The sequence below is a fragment of the Betta splendens genome, chromosome 2 (assembly GCF_900634795.4).
Source record: "Betta splendens chromosome 2, fBetSpl5.4, whole genome shotgun sequence".
NCBI lineage: Eukaryota > Metazoa > Chordata > Actinopteri > Anabantiformes > Osphronemidae > Betta > Betta splendens.
Genome location: NC_040882.2, coordinates 26,990,057 through 27,010,896, shown reverse-complemented (window position 1 = coordinate 27,010,896; position 20,840 = coordinate 26,990,057). Strand labels below are relative to the sequence as shown.

The following is a 20,840-nucleotide window of genomic DNA, read 5'->3' as shown; positions in this document are numbered from 1 at the left end:
AGAATGCAATCCACCGCAATCCTCCACAGAAGAAGAAGACCCGCTACAGGACTGCACGACATTAGCCAGCTGGTTCGTAGCGTAGTAGAACCATACGTCTACGATCCCGAATCTGACCCTGAAGCTGAAGAGGAGGCTGTTGAAGTCGCCACATTTCGGCTGATGCAAGATGTGTCTCATTGGTAATGTCGCATTTACTTCAATTTAATTGATTTATGTAATTTGCAAAGTGACTAGCGGTTGCTAATGCTTATGCTAAATGGCGTGTGCAGCTTCAATATTCACAACACGACTTACCTGGAAAACTCTCGATAGAAAACACTACTTTAGCTTACATTATACAGATAAATAAGTTTGAGAGCATAGCTGAAACAATATAAATACATTTTACATTTACACATTTCACTGTTTTTGTCTTACTTGTGCTGCTGCTCCGACATAATTTTATTTAAAAAATGTGCATTAATATTTAGAGCAATCACTGCATGACCTTCCTGGGAACAAAAAGCATTGGTTCAAATTATATATTGACCTAACGTATTTTTACTGCTTTTAATTATGTTTTTTGTCATTCTTGATAAATCTGACAGTAATATGTCTCTGTATCTGAAGTTGTTACAGGTATCTAGTCTACAGAGGCTAGTGGGCTGGTGCTGAGGATTCCTAGGGTGAAGAATCTGAGTTGCCATCACTTCATGCTTGGGTTGTAGATGAAGGCAGTTTCCTGATGGATAAAACACTAAAACACTCATAGTATGATTGATGTAGACCACCTGTAGAATAACTCCTTTACCATTTGAGTAAAAATGTGTTTTTTGTGAGTGCAACACTCATTAAGAATTTTTTAACTTTATTTATATATAATTTATATGAGTTTTATTTATGGCCGCTTGTGGTGGAAATTTTCCATAAAGAAGCAGATGAGAGAGAGTTGTCCTTTTGTGCGATTTATTGAAATAATAAAGAAAATAAAAATAATGGGGAAAGCAAATAAAAAGCATGGATGTTGATCGTGCACATCAACAAACCAAAAACCAGCTGGGGAGATCAGTGCACACACCACGAAGGTGTGATGCAAAGAGCCCACGATCCTCGCGTTGCTTCTGCCTTTTAACCCCTTTCTGTGGCTCTGGTGGAATGTCTCTCTGCAGCAATGGAATTGTTTGCACCACCTTATCTCGCTGTGAGTGAGAATGTTTGCTTTCTCACTTCTGCATCGTCATGTCTTGTTATCCAAAGGAAGGAACACCGAGCTTCCAAGACAAGATGCATTCGCTTTAACAGCCTTGGGTCTGGTGGAGAGTCAGATAGGAAGGAGCCAGAGTCCGGGTGTAAAAGACAAACATATATCATAAATTATTAGTCAGTCAAATGGAACATCAAATGTTTAGACTTGATGTACGTCAGCACAAGAGATTAATTGTTTGTGTAAGAATGTTCAGTTCAGTATTGCACCTAACCAGCACATGACGAGAGTGTTGGATAAGAAACAGCACTAAGGTAAAATTTTTCCATTACATTCCCCCCTTTTGATTACACATTAATCAAACACTAAAATAATAAAATTTTTCAAACATTGCATTTTGTAGTAACAACCCTTACAAATGAAACAGTGAGTGTATTAAGTCAAAATTCAAAAATACACCTTCACATAAAATGCAAGTAACTTAGGGATAAAAGGTTGGGAACTGTTTTGGTGGGTAGTTAAACAAGAATAACCTCTGTATGAGCATGTGAAGAAAATAAGTCCATAATCATATTTGTACCAGATTATATTTTGTGATCAGATAGCCATCGTCAAAGTCATTACGTGAATTAGAGTTGGGGTTTTTGAACATAGTTCATTGTGTCATTTGATACGAGAGTGTTGCTGAGGTCGCACGCATGATGAGACCTTTAACCAGTGGGATAACGCAAAAACCAAACAAGAGAATCACAGCCATCTCAATGATAAAGGAAACAGCTGTGGACATGAGGACAGATTTCCATTTTCCAGACATTTCGTCTAGCCAATTCCAAGGGAAAGAACCTATACCAGAGTTAGCTGAGATTCTGAAGGCCGTGTAGCGCCTTCGCCACAATACCATTAGAATCAGTGTTATTCAGGATGTAAGTACAACATGCCTCTCCAAACATAACACAAACGTCTCTTTCCTCTGCTAACAACGTGTCTACGGCCATTCAATTGTAATGTAATAAAGACAATTAATGTATGATAGCCATAGGTTTCCGGTGGGGTTCGGTATCATATAATCTTCAGATAGATTTCATGCTTTCGGATCTTTAATTGTACATTTGGGCCTAGAGCGAATACGAGATTCAGGGATTTAACCAGAATGATGATGCGTTTTTCCGCTTGTGTTGTCTTTCATCTGTAGATGAAGGATAAAACTAATTGTAGCAGTGAATAAAGTGATTGTGAGCAAATTAAACACCAAGTCAACTTTAGGATATTTAAACTCAGTGTTGTGAATTATGTGAAATTTTCTCATTCAAAAGTAGTGTGCAAAGTTATATGAAAACATCATATGATCAAGGCAATAATCAGAGTAACATAAAATGTCTAACGCAACGAGGTTACAATTGATGTCTTGTAACAATCTGCTTCGTCCTGTTGAACAGTAGCGTTAGATTGTTTCCAACCTGTGTGTTGTATTGATTGTTCGTTGGGGTTCTTCAGGTTGTGATCAGCTGATCACAGAGACACTTGGGATTCGTTATCACCGCCAGGTTTCCTCCCAATGTCGTCTGAGTCACTGTCACTCCCGTGATGTGAAGAGTCTACACGTCGTCCAGCGTCGGCAACTCAAGGCTGCTCGTGTGTGTGTTTTCTCAGGAGCGTGTGTGTAGATGTATGGTCTGATAGTGTGATTCACCGGCGCAGCTTTAGGCGGCGCTTGGCTCACACCTTTAGCTGAACGGTCAACGCAGCCTCGCCTCAGTGCGTGTGTGAGCACAGCGAGGGTCGTTCTTCTCAATTCTTTTCGTCAGTGGTGGTTTTCTTGTGTGGTGTAGATGTAGATGGAGGGTCGTCTGTTGGATCCGGGACCTTCTTGCAGTGGAGTGGATCCAAGTCGCTCTCTCTGCGATCTTTACAGCCGTGTGGGTCGTCAGAAGGACCTGGAAGTGGCCTCGCCACCGTTTGGAGTCCCAGTGCTTCCTCCTGAACTCCTTAACGATCACCCAGTCTCCTGGTTGGATGGTGTAATGGTCCTGTCGCCTGCTTTCACCTGTTGGGAAATCTGAATTATGGGGAAAAGGTGTTTGGGCGGCACGGCGTGTCATCAGGCCCAAACCAGACTCCAAGGCTACAGGTGGAACCATTTGTCAGCCAGAGTCTGCGTTCCTGCGAGGTAGAAAATGTTTAAAGCACAGGGAGAGAGGAAGAAAGGAAGGAAAGGATAGAGAGAGTTGGAGAGAGGGAACAAGGATGAGGAGAGGAAACGAGGATCAGGAGAGGGAGGGGTTGTCGTCCTTCGCAGCAGCGTCTGCAGCTGCATGTCGGCAGAAACAAAGTCGTCACTGATGATGTAAAAACAGCATTAGCTGTAGGTGGCAGGACAGCGTCCAGCAAAGCAGAACCTAATCATGATGTGAGATAGGTTTGCAATTAGACTTCAAAAAAGCTTCCTATGCTTCCACAGAGCGTCTGTGGAGTCCATGTAGATGGTAACAGACTCTCCTTCTGCTCGTTTACTAGCTTCAGTCAATGTGATCAACTCTGCAGCCTGAGCAGAGTAGTGTCTTAGCAAAGAGCCAGACTTCAAGACGGCCTCTTGATAGTAACGTTCAGCATGTTGAGCAAGGTGGTGTTGCATCTAAGCCATCGGGCTGTAGAAAGATGTGATGTTTTCCAAAAGAATCAAAGACACAGTATGAGGACAAAGAACAGAAGTCGTACAACCTGATCTCTCATCCACTGTTTGAGTGAAAGGTCGCGTAGGGTCAGATCAGGAAGACCCAAAGTAGGAGCCGACTGAAGAGCAAGCATGAGGTCAGTGAACGTTGTTCAGCCTCAGACGTCCACGTGAGACAAGAAGTGGACGATGAAGACGTCTGCATCAGAACCCTGAGTGGGACCTCAGAGAAGGTAAAGTTAGGACTGAAGGTCCTACAATAAGAACAAAGACCTAGAAAAAACATCAGCTGTTTTTACGTGCACGGTTTAGGCAGGTTTCAAATTGCTTTAACTCAGTTGGGTGAGATGGATTTGCCATCAGCTGTAATTACAATGACCCAGAAAAATAACCTTTGTCTGAACAAAGCGTAATTTAAACAGGCTCTCTTTGTGGCCTGTAGCATCCAATGTTTCAGTAGCTTAGTGGTGTCTGCAGTAACACCATCTATGGCTCCTTTAAGAGGGTGTTGTTGTTTACATGGTCTGTGGTCAGATTTAGGTGTGATGACCACTGGTTCACATCCTCTGATCGAACCTACATCATGTCTGTGTGTGAGCCACAGGGAAGCAGGGCTTCCTGTAAGGCTGAGTGTTGGGTCAGAGCGTCCTCTGAAATGAAAATAAAAACATGTAGTGTGTCATTAGAATGTGGAGGTTCCCAGTTCACTGTTTGCTGCACATGACAGGCAGAATAAAAAAAAGTTTTCTAAAAGTATGCAAAGTAGTTGAATACATCACACGGGGTCGGAAGTCGTTCACCAGTCTCCACCCCGTTGACATCTGTTCACGAAAGGACCCACGTCCTGCATCTGTCTCCATCATGTTTTCACAGAGGGACGTGTGGAACTGTAGAATAAACATCAAAAATCTTTTTGTTCGTTAGTAAGAGAAATCGCAAGCGCAGACCTGTGTTCATCCCAAAAGAGGAAAGTTGAGGTCAGTTTGTGTGTGTGTGTGAAATCATAAACAAGCTGTGATGCAGCCTGTGTGAGGGCCTCAGTTACAGCCCCCCCTCAGCAGCCAATGATAGGAGCACAGCTGAGCTGAAGTTAACACCAACAAAAGAGGGATTATTTAGAATGTCTGTAGATGTAACCTGCACTCCGTCTGGAGTGGAAATCAATCAATTATCTAAACTACACGAGATCTCTTCCTAAAAATTTAACTGGGCATAAATTTGAAAGCAAAAATGAATGTTAAGGTGTCTTGCTGTCAGATGTTGCACAAGACAGTGAAAGAATTAGTTTTTCTTTAATAGTCTGGTACGTACAGTAATTATTATTACTTCTCTCTAATAGTCGTCTTCCCTTTAATAGTCATTAATAGTCTGTTTCAGTCAGTCTCAGTCTTCCTATAGTCTGTTTTTTGTTTCTTTTTCTACCGTCTGTTTTGTTTTCTCTATAGTCTGTTTTGTTTCCTATAGTCTTCTAGTCTGGCCAGACAAACCTATATTGTGCACAAACCCTTTTAGAAACATAGAGGATTTTATTACTGAATTTGTTGCAAGTTAAAATAGTTTGAACCCATCAGACTGTAAAGTCATGCAGCAATTGTCATTTAGCTGTTTGTCATCATTTTAAAATCACTCTGTGGGATTTTTTTAAGCAAAAAGCGATTCTTCATTGCGAGCAGATAAGCATGAACATGAATTTGAGCGTGTATCAGCTGTAAGCGTGTTTCTTCATTGCGTGTATGAATGTGTGTGTGTGTTTGCGGTACCGTCTTGTACGTCACGTGAAAAGGAACCGTCACCTTCCTCCTTCCCCAACCATCAGTCTGATGTGAGCGCCAGCGGGTGAAGCCTTTCAATGGGACAGTTGTTCCTCGATGACAGACCTTTCCTGGATCCTCAGATGCAGCTCTATTGGGCCGATCACGTCTGAAGCCTCTCCTGTTGTTTCAACCAGTGTCTGTGTCAGAGCACGTCTTCTCTGCTGTTGCTCTGTCCTTGTTTTCCTTTGCTGATTGTCATAAGCAGGTGTCTGTGTCAGACACACACGCTTGTAGTAGCTGGTTCATCTGATGAGCCCAGAACGTGATGGCTGCAGACGTTGTGGGAGTCGTTGAGGCGTCCATGCTGTGGTCTGTGTCCTCCAGCTGCTGTGGTGTCAGAGCTTCCACCCTGTTCTGGTTGTTGGTTGGCGCTTCTTCTCCTTCGGTTCTTCTGCTGATGGTGGGAAAGGAGTCCAGATCCGGATTTACCCTCATCGCGCTCAGTTCTGCATTAGAATAGAGAGCAGAAACAGTGGGAGCATTTGATCTGGACATGATGTGTGTGTGGTGTGCGTGTGGTGTGGGAGAGTGCAAACAATTCTTCCCCAGAGTTGTTATCTCCTTTTTTTTTTTTTTTTTTTTTTTCTGTTACTCTCATCACTCTTTTGTTTCTTTTAGGGCTTTAGTTTTGATGTTTTGCTCTTTCAAATCTTTTAAAGGTGCATATGTCTTTTACACTACGTAATTCTCCTTTTGAACCTATAACCAGTTTCCCACTCATGGAAACATGAAACACACTAATAACCATATTTACCTTTTACTTTTAATTACTTTTACTTTTGTAATGCTGCAGTCTGGTGGTGGAGACTTAGATCGCCCCGAACCCATCTTTCAGAGTCCCAGCGGTTTCCTGCCTTAGATTTTTATGTGTTCAGGCCGGAACCTTTTTTCGAAATTTCTCTTCCACGGACGTCTCCGTAGAAAGGGAACCGCTCAGATCAGCGACAGGGTTCTCGGAAGTGGTCCCTCACCGTCAGGCCCCTCTAAGACCCGGGTCCCTCGTATCTCAAAACCACTTCCCCCTGCAAACGCGCTCCGTATTTCAGAAGCCGTCTTTTATTTCTTGTCCACTCCCTTTGGACTGCGCTCAGATCTGCACACTGGTCTGTATCCTCAGTACAGACAAAACAAGCTCGGTCCCACGAGCCAACCCTTAGCAACCACCGTCTCGACCACCAGGGCAGACTTTGACCTAATTCATTTTACCTGAATATTAAATTTTTTAATTAAAAAAAAAAATTGTTTGGTCCTAATTATTATATTTTAGATGTTTTCAGCCACATAGTCGTTTTAGAAATATTATTATCTCTAGTCCTAGTTATATTTTCTTTTTGTTTTTTCCCAAATTAAAAGGAATCTCTCTCACCGAGCCGAGCCAAATTAGGATTTGAGTTTGAATCTGAGTTCGTGGATCTCGTCAGAGGCGATCCAGACGGGTGAGCAGTCCTCCCAGCTCTGAATGTCTGTAGAGGTTTGGAGGCTGAGCGACCCTAGTCCTCAGGACTATCGTCCCTGGTCACACCGTCCAGACGACCTGCAGCGGATCCTGTTCGTAGACGCCAATTTCTGTGGTGGAAATTTTCCATAAAGAAGCAGATGAGAGAGAGTTGTCCTTTTGTGCGATTTATTGAAATAATAAAGAAAATAAAAATAATGGGGAAAGCAAATAAAAAGCATGGATGTTGATCGTGCACATCAACAAACCAAAAACCAGCTGGGGAGATCAGTGCACACACCACGAAGGTGTGATGCAAAGAGCCCGCGATCCTCAAGTTGCTTCTGCCTTTTAACCCCTTTCTCTGGCGCTTTGTGGAATGTCTCTCTGCAGCAATGGAATTGTTTGCACCACCTTATCTCGCTGTGAGTGAGAATGTTTGCTTTCTCACTTCTGCATCGTCATGTCTTGTTATCCAAAAGGAAGGAACACCGAGCTTCCAAGACAAGATGCATTCGCTTTAACAGCCTTGGGTCTGGTGGGGAGTCAGATAGGAAGGAGCCAGAGTCCGGGTGTAAAAGACAAACATATATCATAAATTATTAGTCAGTCAAATGGAACATCAAATGTTTAGACTTGATGTACGTCAGCACAAGAGATTAATTGTTTGTGTAAGAATGTTCAGTTCAGTATTGCACCTAACCAGCACATGACGAGAGTGTTGGATAAGAAACAGCACTAAGGTAAAATTTTTCCATTACACCGCTTCAACTTTATAGCTTACCATATTAGAAAAAGAAAAACATGTAATTTCAATACTATGATTTCCTAAATAAAAGTGTTTTCCCTTCAGAAACAGAGTTCAGTGAAATACATAATAGTTAAAGCCAACTTTATTGTAAACCTAAAAAATACACCACTACTCCAAAGCTAGAACAAACTGTTACCTTCACACTCCAATGTGCAATGTATAGGTTACTGAGTTAATTAAGAAGTCTGGGGGTTTGAGGACAGAAGCTTTTGCAGGGCCCTGCAGACGAAATGCATGAAAGTAGGGTAAACAGGGAGATGTGGTGATCCTTGTTCTCATCACTATTTGGAAGACTGAGCGGAAGCAGTCCTCTACCAGATGGAAGCTGTGGCTGTCCTCACCATCACCTCATCAAAACAAAAGGTAGTGCAATCAGAATTGTAGATTAGTGAAATGTTCATTATTATGTAGGTCAAAACCTTCTCTAATGTAAGAACACACAATACCAGACAAAAAATTAAACCAAACAAGAGGACAGGCCTGTCTGTGCTAAAACAACAGATAAACAGTTGTTACAATTCAAATATAAAATCTAAACAGTATATACCAATTAAAATCTTCTATTGCCTATCTTACTGTTGGTACATACAAACTTACATACCTTTACTCCTGAGCTGGGCAGCAGATGTCGGTGTACCAACAGTCTGCAGTGATTTCTCTGTTTGACAGCCTCCTTGCATGTGGGCAACTGGGATTTGCCCTCCTACAGTATAGAAAAGACTGTTACTGTTGGGTCTGAAAATACCACAACAGCACTGATACACACAGAGACGAGAACAATATAGCACACTGAGAGCCAACCAGAGATTTTACTTGGCCAAGGGGAGTTTGCCTGAGATCTTAGCGTTGTAAGCGCTTCACTCAGAGACCAACCAACTCCAACGAACTTCCCCAAAGCACAACATTTTATTGAAGCTTGTACACGCCTCCATCATCACATCATCGCTGAACATGCAGAAACACACACATTAGGCATAGCAGTACTCCTCCAACCCCTCTTGTGGTTTTGAACCCCTACGCCTGCGTAGGAGCACAGAGCAAATGGCAAATGTGACAAAATTGTTCTTCATATATGACAATACTTGAAAACCTGTGGTTAGAAGTCTGTGCACCTGTCAATGGGGTTATGAGGCACAGCAAATGCAAACCATAAATGGAAAATGTACATATACATATAAATGATTAGATGAATATAATAAATGAGATGAATAATAGATTAAAATATATTTTCTCCAACAGTTACATTTACTGTAAATTGTAATCGTCCTACAAATATAATGGCTATGGTACAAGCTATAGGTAACTGACCAGATAAGCAGCAGGTATTGTAGAGATGTGACTAATTAGCAACTAAGCTTGCAACACAACACAGTAATCATTCCAACTAATCATGTTAGAATTTGATAGAACAATGACATAACCCCAAATCACAAGTTGATTTAGGCTGTGACACAGGACGGGGTAATAACAAACATAACCGTGTTCATCTGCAGGTTCTTTTTGTAGCGATCGACCAGCTGTAGCTCTAAAGTGCAAAGGCCTAAAGACATGCTAACGGCTAACGCAACACACAAAACAGGAGCGGCAGCACGTCAACAGGACAAAAGCTCGATCCACCGCTTCCTGCCTGTCGCCGATCGAAGGCCCATCGCTATTAGCTGTTCCCCACACAGGTGTGTGGTTGCACCAACTCAGAGTAGCACATTTGAAAGGGACAAAGGCTCGGTTGACTCACTGTAGCCGTTAGCAACGCTAGCGATTAGCTTGTCTCACATGTGGGTTACTGCATTTTAAACAGACCCAACTAACATATTTAGATATCACAAGTATCAAGCACAAACTTACTACAGCGAGCTAGACCCACCGCTTCCTGTCTGTCGCCGCTGGAAGGGCGATAGTCATTAGCTTGTCTCACATGTGGGTTACTACATATTAAACAGACCAACCAACATATTAAGTATCAAGCACGTACTTACTACAGCGAGCTAGACCCACCGCTCCCTGCCTGTAGCCGCTCGATGCCGTTAGTCATTAGCTTTTCTCCACACAGGTGTGTGGCTGCAGGAGCCCACATGAGCACATTTGAAGGGGACAAAGGCTCGGTCGAATGGCTGTAGCCGTTAGCATAGCTAGCTAGTAACTTGACTCACACATAGGTTACTACATTTTAAACGGACAAACTAACATTTTAAAACATTATAAATATCAAGCATGTACTTACTTCAGTGAGTGGATGACGGACTTTAGGAATAGGTCCTTTTTTCCAACAGGAGCCGTGAAACAAATCCAGCATTGTACGCACCCTCGTTTGAAATGCACATACGTATAAATGCTGAGGCAGTGTTTCTGGCACCCGTCCGTTAAAAATAAAAGTGACCCACAAATCCTCACTTGTTGATCCCTTGGTAAAGTGAATAGACTTTGGTGTTGGTTAGAACACCCAAGAACCGAACTATTTCTATGGGAGGACTTGGGCGCTGCCGTGCTGGTCTGTTCACGGTGAGTGAGAGGGGGGAAATGGCGGAAGTCCAGTTTTGGTTCGGGATCATTGTGGGGGTGGTGGTTCAGGATTTACAGGGAGGACTTCCGACCAAGGTGACGACAACTGGGACACGGCCTCAGAGTAGGTCGTGGTCTGTTTTCATTGGATGAGAAAATTTACGTTTTCAAAATGTGAAAAAAGCAGGAAATGCATTTCTACCGTGCTCAGTGTGTGTATATGTGACCCATAGAGTCATAGGAACGCTCCAAAATGTCTAAAAAGTGGATTTTGCCCTTTAAAAGGACTTCCTGGTTACGTCATGTCTCAGCTGTTCCCTGCTCCTATCGGTCATTATCCACACCTGCACTTCATCAATAATCAGTCACCTAGCATCTAAGCATCAGCTCTCACCCCAGTACCTCGTCAGATTGTTTAGTTCATGTTCGCGTGCATTCACCGTCATCCTACGTTTTTGTTCTTGCCCCGACCCGTGTTTCCGATCTTGTTTTGCCTACCGTTACTGAGCCTTGCCTGATCCCTGCCTGCATCGTCTGCTGAACTTGTCTGGTAATTACCCTGCCTGTCTTATGATTACAATTCTGCCTGATCCTGATTGGTACTGCTATCTCTGCCAACACGGTAAATGATCCCTGTCCTTTGACGTTCTGACACCAACAGTCTGCGACCAAGAAATGTCCTCCATTTTTTTTGCTGTTACATCTTCTTCCACCACCACCAGGACAGAAGTCTCTGAAAATTAGTGCAAGTGATGCATCCGAAAGACTTGTCATCTTTCACAAGGTACTTGTAACGTCTTAGCTGTATATTTGTCTGTTACTTATTTGGATAAGAAAAAAATCAAGTCTTGCTGGGGATCACTAATTGCCCAACATAAGTAGTAGTTGATGGATGGTTGATTACTTGTTTTACTTTGAAATACTTGCATGTGTCAAATGCTCTATGTATCTCAACCCTAGTCATGCTGCAGTTTGGAGGAGCATTTCAGCAGCCATAAACGTCAGCATCCATACCTTCTTGCTGTTGGGCGTAAAAGAAGCGTGATCGATAACTTCTACATCGCCATGGACAAGCATCTTATCCCATGCCAGGCAAGCCGTTTTCTTGCGGCATTTGACGAACTGTTCAGAACTCAATTTGTGTTGAATTTGTCTTATGATGATGCACTTGTGAACTTTTACACCTTCCTACAAACAACACTGTACAACATTGATGTGGGGAAAATGAATAGGTCTCCCAGAGTAAGAGACTTATGAGCCAAACTGCTCAACCAGTCAGTAGCTTTAACTTGAGCATTTATGGCTTAGAGATTCTAATCTGTTTTATTTGTCAGTTATCACATCCCACCAGTCAGCAGTTGAAGACTTGAACATAGTTACTATACTGGACCAAATTTTAAATTAATATGTTCTCAACATGGTTGTAGGCATCAGTTTCTAACATATGCAGGTTTCCAAAAGCACCTTAATAATGTTCATAGCAATGTTAAGCATGTTGCTAGCACTTCAGTTGTAGCATGTTCCTCAAGTGAACCAATTGCAACACCATCTCAAGTTCATACTTTGGAAGACCAAATGAATCCCCAGGATCAATCCACTTGTTCCATTGCTTCCTCTGAAAATACCGACACAGGGCTTCCTAAAGATCTTACCCAAGATTTGTGTGCATCCATTGTATCCAAATTACAAAGGAGTGGGATTTCAAGTGGTTTGGTATCTTCAATTGTAGGTGATTTAGAAGAACTAACATGTAAGCTTTACTCACAAGCAAAGCACAACATCCTTTCTGCTTTACCTACAAGTGACCCTTGCACATCTGTGATAACTGGGGCTTTTGAAAATTTAGAAAACCCATTCACAAATTTGAATACACAATGGAAAGAAAATAAATACTTTAGCCAAAAATGGGGAGTTGTTGAGCCAATTGACACTTGGATTGAGATATGACAGCATACTAAATCAGAAATCCTTATAAATAATCCTTAGAAATACTTATGATCAAGTACCAGTAAAAGATACTTTTATGTATGTGCCAATTTTAGAAACACTAAAATTTATGTGCAGAAATCCTGACATTTGTGATCTCCTAATGAAAGAGCATCAGTCAGAGCATGATATCTATGCAGACTTTTGTGATGGAAGTTATTTTAAAACCCACCCAACCCACATGTTTCTTACTTGTGAGTAAGAAACATGCTCTACAAATCCAACTTTACTATGATGATTTTGAAATGGCCCTTGGCTCCAAATGTGGAATTCACAAATTCACATTGGCTGCCTGTATTTATTTTGAGAAACTTGCCCCCCAAATTTAATGCTGTTCTGATGAACATCCATTTGTTGTCACTATTTCACACACAAGATCTGAATAAACTTGGGTTTGATGCTATACTGGAACCATTGATAAGTGATATAAAAAAACTGGAAAGCCAAGGACTACTGTAAGTCTTCCATTTTGTGATGCGCAGATAGAGTATATGGAACCATCTCACAGATCACTGGAGACAATTGATTGAAAAGACTGACTCTCAGACAGTATACAGTGAGGGTGATCCTAGGGTAAGGTAGGAAAAATAAATGTTTGGGATCCACTGTCAGTCTCTCCAAGAAAACCCACAATTGAAGTCACTGTATGGTTTAAAAAGAAATTCTGTACTTAACACACTGACGTACTTTCATGTTTGTGATAACTACTCATTTGATATCATGCATGATCTTCTTGAGGGTGTGGCTCAGTACAAAATCAAACTGCTTTTTGCATCTTGTATAAGGAAAATTGGCCCCTTGTTATATATGTGGAGTATGCGGTTTGAAGCAAAGCAGAAGTGGTTTGAAGATTCTTTAAAATATTTTAAAAACATAAACAGAAATCTTTTGCAAAAAAACATCAGATGGCCATTGCCTATCACTGGGAAACCATTACACTCAGTAATAATGAGTATGGGCCAATGAAATCATTTTCTCTGAGAGATGAGAATGTCAACATTGAAATGTTTGAAGTGAACTTGTCAAATGATGTTTTCTCAACCAATTGGGTAAAGGTTGATGGTGTAGAATATAGAGCTGGACTTGTAATTTGCACTGCTGTGGAAAATTATTTTCCATTTTTTTGTCAAATAAGTCATGTACTTTTGATTGAAAATCTGATTTATCTATTAGCAAACAAGCTTTTCACAGAGTGTTTTGACAAACATCATCATGCATTCAGAGTACTTCAAAGTGAGGAAAGGTGTATTGTTAAAATGTCTGAGCTTAAATTTTATAAGCCATTTGACATGCAAAGTTCTTACAGTGTTGAAGATGAAGGTTTGTATATTGTACCTTCCTTTGTAATTTATTTTGATTGCACAATTGATTGCAGGGGAGGAAAAAAAAATTGTTATTGAAATTAATTTGTGTGTATTTAACACATTCTAAAGTACATAGGGTAACACTGAATAGAGTGAAACTACCACTCCCAAATGCAACTCTGAAATATTTAAATTGAATCACTTTTAGTGTTTCTTTAACACTTTTGTGAGTTGTAAAAGGTAACTCTGACATATTTAAATTGAATCACTTCTAGTGTTTTCTTAACACTTTTATGAGTTTAAAAAGGTAACTCTGAAAAAGTGTTACATATTTAACTCTTTAAAAATGTTAAACACCGAAATATATAAACTATATATTAACTATATAACTATATAAACATCAAAAATGAGTCAAAATTGACTCTGTGAGAGTCAAATTAACACTGGACTTTTTGCTGTGTACCGAGAATGGAAAAAGAAGTATTCGAGCAACAAGGAGGAGTACTTTTCGATCCAATCCTGAGACACAGCACTGTGTGCAAATGAATCATTCAGGTAAAATAGACAAGACATGAACAAAGAGCAAATGATAAACGAAGACAGAGCAGGAAATAAAATAAAAACTACTACTGTAAATACTAAAATACAAAATTTTCAATTATAATTATGATGTACATGTGCAATACAAAGTGCACAAATGTTGTAAATGTGCTCTTTCTGTATTTTTCAATTTTACTCAAGTGCCTAGTCTTGTTCTGTTTGTTTTGTTTTTTTCTTTCATTTCAGTACCGTTTTTTTTTTCTATCTTGTTTCTGACTTTTATATCCCTGCTGCAAACAAAGAAATTTCCCCACTGTGGGATTTATCTAAATTAAAATAAGGACTAATAATGAAGTTTAAATATTTTGTTATTTACAGACAAAAATGCTAGGATGATTGTGAATGCGATAGGCAATGTCCATCTGTGTGCGTCAAAGTTCCTCATCTGAAACAAAGATGGGCTTTAAAAAGAAACAACTGATGCATCTCTAATCTAATCTTCCTTTGTTGGCTTATTGTATTTCACATGTAGCTTCAGGAATAAACACATGAACATAAGAGCTTTCCACCTACCTATAACCTACACATAACTTATAATAAAGACAAATGATGTCCAGCAGTGGCCGAGCCATAATGGCACCTTTAGTGCCCAGGAACAAATATAGAGTTGAAGATGCCTCCAGGCAGCGTGAGCAGGAGCTCGACATGACTGAACTGGAGCTTGAGCAAGAGCTACGTAGGACTAGTAGGTCATACTGTACAGGAACATGAGCGGGTCGTGACTGCTTAGCAGGGCTCAGGCTGGACATGAATGCTGAGCTGGAACCAGAGCTGGACATGAAAACTAGGGCAGGCCTTATATGATGAGCTGGAGCGAGGGCTTACATGCATGACTGGAACGTGCTCAACTGGAACTAGGGCGGGGACTGAACACTGGGCTGGAACTTGAGCTGGACGTGGATACTGAAGAGAAGCATGAGCTGGTGCTGAACAATACAGCAGGGTCAGGGCTGGTACCAGGAATGGATACAGAACCTGGGCTTGAATAGACTCTAGAAGCCGGGCTGGAGCTTGAGCCGTACTGGACGCTGAACTGGAACATGGGCAGGACATGAAGATTGCACTGGAGCAGGGGCAGGACATGATTGCTGCACAGGAGATTGACATAGCTGGACGACAGGTGCAGCAGGGGTCAAACATGACTTAGCGACAAGAGCAGTAGAATGATAGAATGTTGTTGATTCAGGACAGGATGTGGAATGTCACAGTTTCAGTGTGGACATTTGCATTATTGTCATTTCCTGTTTTTTTTAGCACTACTTCCAGGTTTTGTTGATCTTCAATGTCATGTACTAGCTTTACTTCCGGTCGATTTTCACATCACCTGTCAGCAATAGACAATCAATTCAGGTATTTAACCACCAGTACTCACCTCAGACCTCTGTCAGATTGTAGTGATGCATGTCCTCTTTCCAGCGATTCTTGTGTATAGACCTTGTTGCCAGACCTTGCCTGTTTGTGGACCTTGTCTTAGCCTAGCCCTTGGGTACCGTCGCCGTAGATATCCCGGTTCGGACTCTCCCTGTATTGTGACCACTGATCCTGCCTGCTCCTGCTTACCACCTTGCTTGTTTTCCTGTGAATCCTGTTTTCCTGGAAACCTGTAAGTCTATTAAATCAGATCAACTCCACCTCTTATTCTCCTGTGCCGTGCATGTGGGGCCGTTTCATCCGCCCGCCTGACATGGAACTGGAACAGACTGAAGTCTGGTGGGTTAGGCATCAGAGGCAGGCTGGATTAAGTGGCGATGCTGTAGCCGTGTCATAACCCAGGGTGTTCCTGTGTCTTCTGGGTTGTCATGTTCATTTCCTGTTTCATTTTGTTGTTCCCGGTCTTGGTTCCTGTCTGTTTCAGTTTGGTTCACTTAGTCATGTGTTGACTTCCTGTTTTATTTTCATGCACTTCCGGTTCTTTCCTGTCTTGTCTAGTTCACCTTTGTCTCCTGTCACATCATCACCAGCTGAATCCCATCATTAATCACCTCCCTGCATTTAAGCACCTGCACTTCCCTTTGTTCTCCGTCAGTTAGTTGTTCGTCGTGTGCCCAGTTTTGTCAAACCCACCATCCGTTTCCAAGTAAGTTTTCTGGTTTTCGACTCGTGCCTGCCCTGACTGTGCTTTGCCTTGTCCCTGCCTGTACTTCTGTCTGGATATCGTGACCCTCGGTTTTTTGACAACTGCCTGCCCGACTTCTGTTTTTCCTGTCGTTCTTGGGTTATGTTAAATAAACGCCTTTCATTCCTGATCCTGTCTCTTGAGCTGTGTGTTTGGGTCCTTCATCCCTGTCTGCTCGCGGTAAGCCCTGACAAGCCGGGGCAAGCTGAGGGGCTGTGGCTGTCAGGACACCAGTGACTGGAGTAGACTGCAAGGCTGCGGCTGATGCAGGCTGAGGGGCACGGAAGAAACAGTCTATGAAGCCGTGGCTGAAACCATCTGAAAAACTGAGGTTGGAGCAGTCTGAGATGCAGAGGTAGAAAAAGGCAGGGAAACTGGGACCTTGGTGGGCGAAAATAGGTGCTTTCAGTTCCCTCCAAATCAGGGAAAACTAGGTATTGAGCCAAAACAGGGACTGGCTGCGAAGGGTAGTCAAAGCACCAGTGCTCCTCCTCCAGAATGGCTATTTTTTCCTCAACTACACTTAGCCGTGCCCCTTGGCTGGGTGCATCCACGTAGACCCTCAAATACTCCGCATAGCAAAAGCAATGATCCTCAGGCAAGTTGAACCAGGTGGAATCTATGGCGGGAAAACTAGGTGTCTCCACAGAACAAACAAAAAATGAACTCAAGCAAAAACACGAACCGACTGGGGCTGGCTCAAGTCAAAAACATGGATGTTGATCGTGCACATCAACAAACCAAAAACCAGCTGGGAGATCAGTGCATACACCACGGAGGTGTGATGCAAAGAGTCCACGATCCTCAAGCTGCTTCTGCCTTTTAACCCTCTGTCCAACTACGGTGGAACGTCTGTGTGGCCCAATCACACTGATACACCTTCTCATCCCTGTCACAGTGTGTGGAGATGTTTACATTCTCACACCTGCATCACTGGTGTCTGACGATCAGAGAGGAAGGAGCTCTAAGTTTTAACAGACAGAGACACAACTCCTGTCCTTGGGTTTAAAGCTAGAGTCCAGAGTCCATCAGGCAGAGATGACCATTGAACAATGGGTGAAATGTCAAATACATAAAACAGAAGTAAGACAAAACATGAGATATTAATTGCAGAACATAAGTCATAAATCATATGACAACCGCATAGAATAAGGAAGAAACTATTTTTCCATTACACTACAAGGTTATTAAGCTGTAACATAAGCTAACAGTTCATGTGCGATGTGGGGCCCACCCCATCAGCCTGACCATATCCCCCCGTGCCCACAACACAACCCCACAATTGGTGGGGTCGGCAGAAGAAGAGACCACCCAGGCAGCAGATCCATGCACCCTGAGTGGAAAACAGACCCCAATACACCAACCGGTGTATACCGGAAGATATTACGAGTCACCATGGCAACAGGACAACAAAAGAGAAATGGATATGATACCTAGCATATAGCGACTACGAGTCTTTATTCCGTAGAAAAAGCAACATGACTTCAGCGGTGAAAAAGAAAGAATTAAAAGAAGAAAATAGCTCCTCGAGTCAATGCGTAATTTTACATTTTAATCATACAGTGTTCAGTGTAATTAATTACTAAACAATGCTAGTGTTGTTGTTATATTTCACTTGTATATACACATCACGTGATTTCTGATGTTTGTGTTGCGTAGCCTAAAGGATGCAACTTGATCTCCAAGTATACAAGTATACATTATTATCTCCCCTCTGCCCCAGAGTGTGAAAGAACAGCAGGAGGAGGTCAGTCACATTCTGCTGCACAGATGCACACAGTTCAGTGATGTTCAGTGAATGCCAGAGTTCAATTCTGTAAGAGTAATGAGGAACTATGTCAAGTAACTTTAAATCTTCTGTAATTTCAGTCACCGGTTAAAGAGTTGTATAAACTACATCTTATCAAGAAAATAGAAAAAAATAACAAGGAAATGTTATACTTGATCCGCCAGATTGAAAAGACAGATCTAGACATTGAAATTCTCAAACACAAGCTGGAGGTGAGTGCATAGTTACAGGTGAATTGTATGAATTATTGTAAAAGCATAAAATCTAACAATTGCTTTTGTATGTGTAGGAAATAAGGAAAACCAAATAAATTATGATTTGCATTTATTCAGTTTCTTTCATTGGTGGTGGTGATGGTTGATTGAGACATTAAAGCAAATCACATCTGATTGTCCATCGACCGTGAGTACCGTGATGGAAGGAGTCTCCTCAGGGTCTTGTATTTGTAGGGCAGTGTTGTGTAAAAATTTATAAAGTTTATAAAGTAATTACTGTTAAAATTTCAGGAGACAATGTTACAAAATAATATGGCACCTGCTGTACTACAACAGCACCCAACAGCACCCACTGTGGCAGGTGTGGATAATAGCACTCACTGGGTCACGTGTGTGAGGAGGAGACCCTGTTATGTAAGAGAAGTGTAGTAGCACCAAGACCATTAAACTACAGTGAGTTTTACTGACCTAGATGAGGCAGGTGGGAGGAGTGCAGCTTCTGCTGCAAGCTCCTGACCTAGAGTAACCTGACCTTGGGAAAGTGAAGGTTTGGAGGGGAGCTGCCCCGCCCGGGGAGAAAAGGGCAGAGCAACAAGTGTCTTCACTTTGTTTGGTATTATGATTGGGTAAAAATATAATAAAATAATGGTCAAAAACACCCTAAAAGGTCAAGATGATGATCTAACGTCCAGGGAGCTGAATCCCAGTGAGCAACAGGTTTATAAGGTGATGTTGTGACCAAAAATCCTCAGTCTGTCTTGTCTTCTGTCATTTTTCTGTGGAATAAACGCTTTGTCAACCCTGGATCTTACTGCTCTGGATTTAGTCATTTTTTGAGACCCTGCGGTTGGGACTAAGAATAATTTTAGGATCTTGCTTTGGACTTAGTTTATTTTCCACACTTTGGGAGTTTTATCTCTTCACCTCCTTTGGAAGTTACTAATTTTCTGGAACCTTACTACTGTGCATTTAGTTCAGTTTTCTTCTTTTTGGGATTTACCATTTAATCTCTGGAATTTATATATTTAGAATTTTATTATCTCAATAAAGGATAATTTACACCTACAGTATTAGATTTATAAAAAGCTCAGTCAGATTGGAATACAAAATTTAGAGACTTTAGTGTCGGACACGACAGCAGGGTGTTGCTCCCCTCTAATAATTGCAATAATGTGGAGAACAACACATGCCACATTAATGTCACAGGCCTCTCAGGTGTTTCCCTGAGGTGACGTAGGCACTGCAGACGTGCTTTCAACAGGCCCATGGTCATTTCCACCCGGGCTCTTGTCCTGCAGGGCCACATTAAAGCGCTGCTGGGGTTCTGCTTCAGGTTCTGGGTCAGGGGTCAGTAGTGTGGGCTGGCATTAACCCCTATCTCCAGCAGAAAGCTGTCAATCTCTCCTAGAAGAAAGTTCTCATTACTTTAGTGCTGCATAGAAGTGCTCCTGTGAGTGTGAGTGCATGCACTGAAATAAGTCTATAGGACATACATGTACTTACCAATGTCACGTCTTGGTTTCTGTCAGCTTGCTTACCTGACGACGATCCTGCCTCTGGCGGAACGGTACTGTAATCCTGAGCCTTTGTTATTGAACCTTGCCTGTTCCTGACACCGATTCTGCCTGATCCTTTGTACCGCCACGTATTAACCACCTGTGTATGACCCTGCCTGATCTGGACTCTGTGTTTTGGAGTAAACTCTCATTTACTATCATCAAGCTGGTCTGTGCTGTGCATGTGGGTCCGTCATCTACATCGTTCTGACAACCACAGCAGCCTGTTATTTAGGGTTGACTCACGATATATTCATGAGTCATGACCCGAGCTGGGCCACTTGGCCTCCACGTTTGTGATAATATGTACAGCATCACATATGATCTTGGTGGCGTAAACAATGATACGTCAGTTACAGTAGTGACCATTAGAAAGAATAGTCAGTGCACCTGCACATTTATTAGTTTATTTCAGGTCACAGCAAGATGTTATTAACTGCTCATCATTTTTCAGATTAGTCTCACTGACACAAATTAAATACCACATACCTGCAATCCTGTGAAACTCCTCTTTAATGTCTCTGAGGAGTTTGTGTCAAGGAAAGCGTTTAAGGTAGAACTTTTCTACACACAGTGGCTTCACTAATGTGCTCAGCATCTCCAATGTTATAAAGAAAACTACCGTTTGCAAAAAAACGTAACGCAACACAAAGAATCTGCTCGGATGTAAAAGCACAGCCATGATGGGTGATGTGTTTGACGTATGGGTGAATAGGATTATTAATATATGTATGGAGTCTCAATAAAAACGGTACCGCTAAAATAAATATGCACGGCGTTATGACAGAAAATTAACTCGTGGCGTCAAAATCCTCTCGCGGCGTAAATTCAACGTCGTGTGAATTAATACAGCGTCCT

At 41.9% G+C, this 20,840-nt stretch overlaps 2 long non-coding RNA genes across 2 annotated transcripts; both read right to left on the bottom strand.

The window, feature by feature from the left end:
• Window positions 1–931: 931 nt before the first annotated feature.
• On the bottom strand, window positions 932–7,860 carry LOC129605075 (uncharacterized). The gene is made up of 2 exons (XR_008696566.1): window positions 6,443–7,860; window positions 932–6,117 (listed from the first exon to the last, which is right to left on the bottom strand). It is a non-coding gene; the product is annotated as an uncharacterized LOC129605075 (long non-coding RNA).
• Window positions 7,861–7,992: 132 nt separating this feature from the next.
• Window positions 7,993–10,685, bottom strand: LOC129605061 (uncharacterized). The gene is made up of 3 exons (XR_008696551.1): window positions 10,139–10,685; window positions 8,519–8,620; window positions 7,993–8,264 (listed from the first exon to the last, which is right to left on the bottom strand). It is a non-coding gene; the product is annotated as an uncharacterized LOC129605061 (long non-coding RNA).
• Window positions 10,686–20,840: the final 10,155 nt, after the last annotated feature.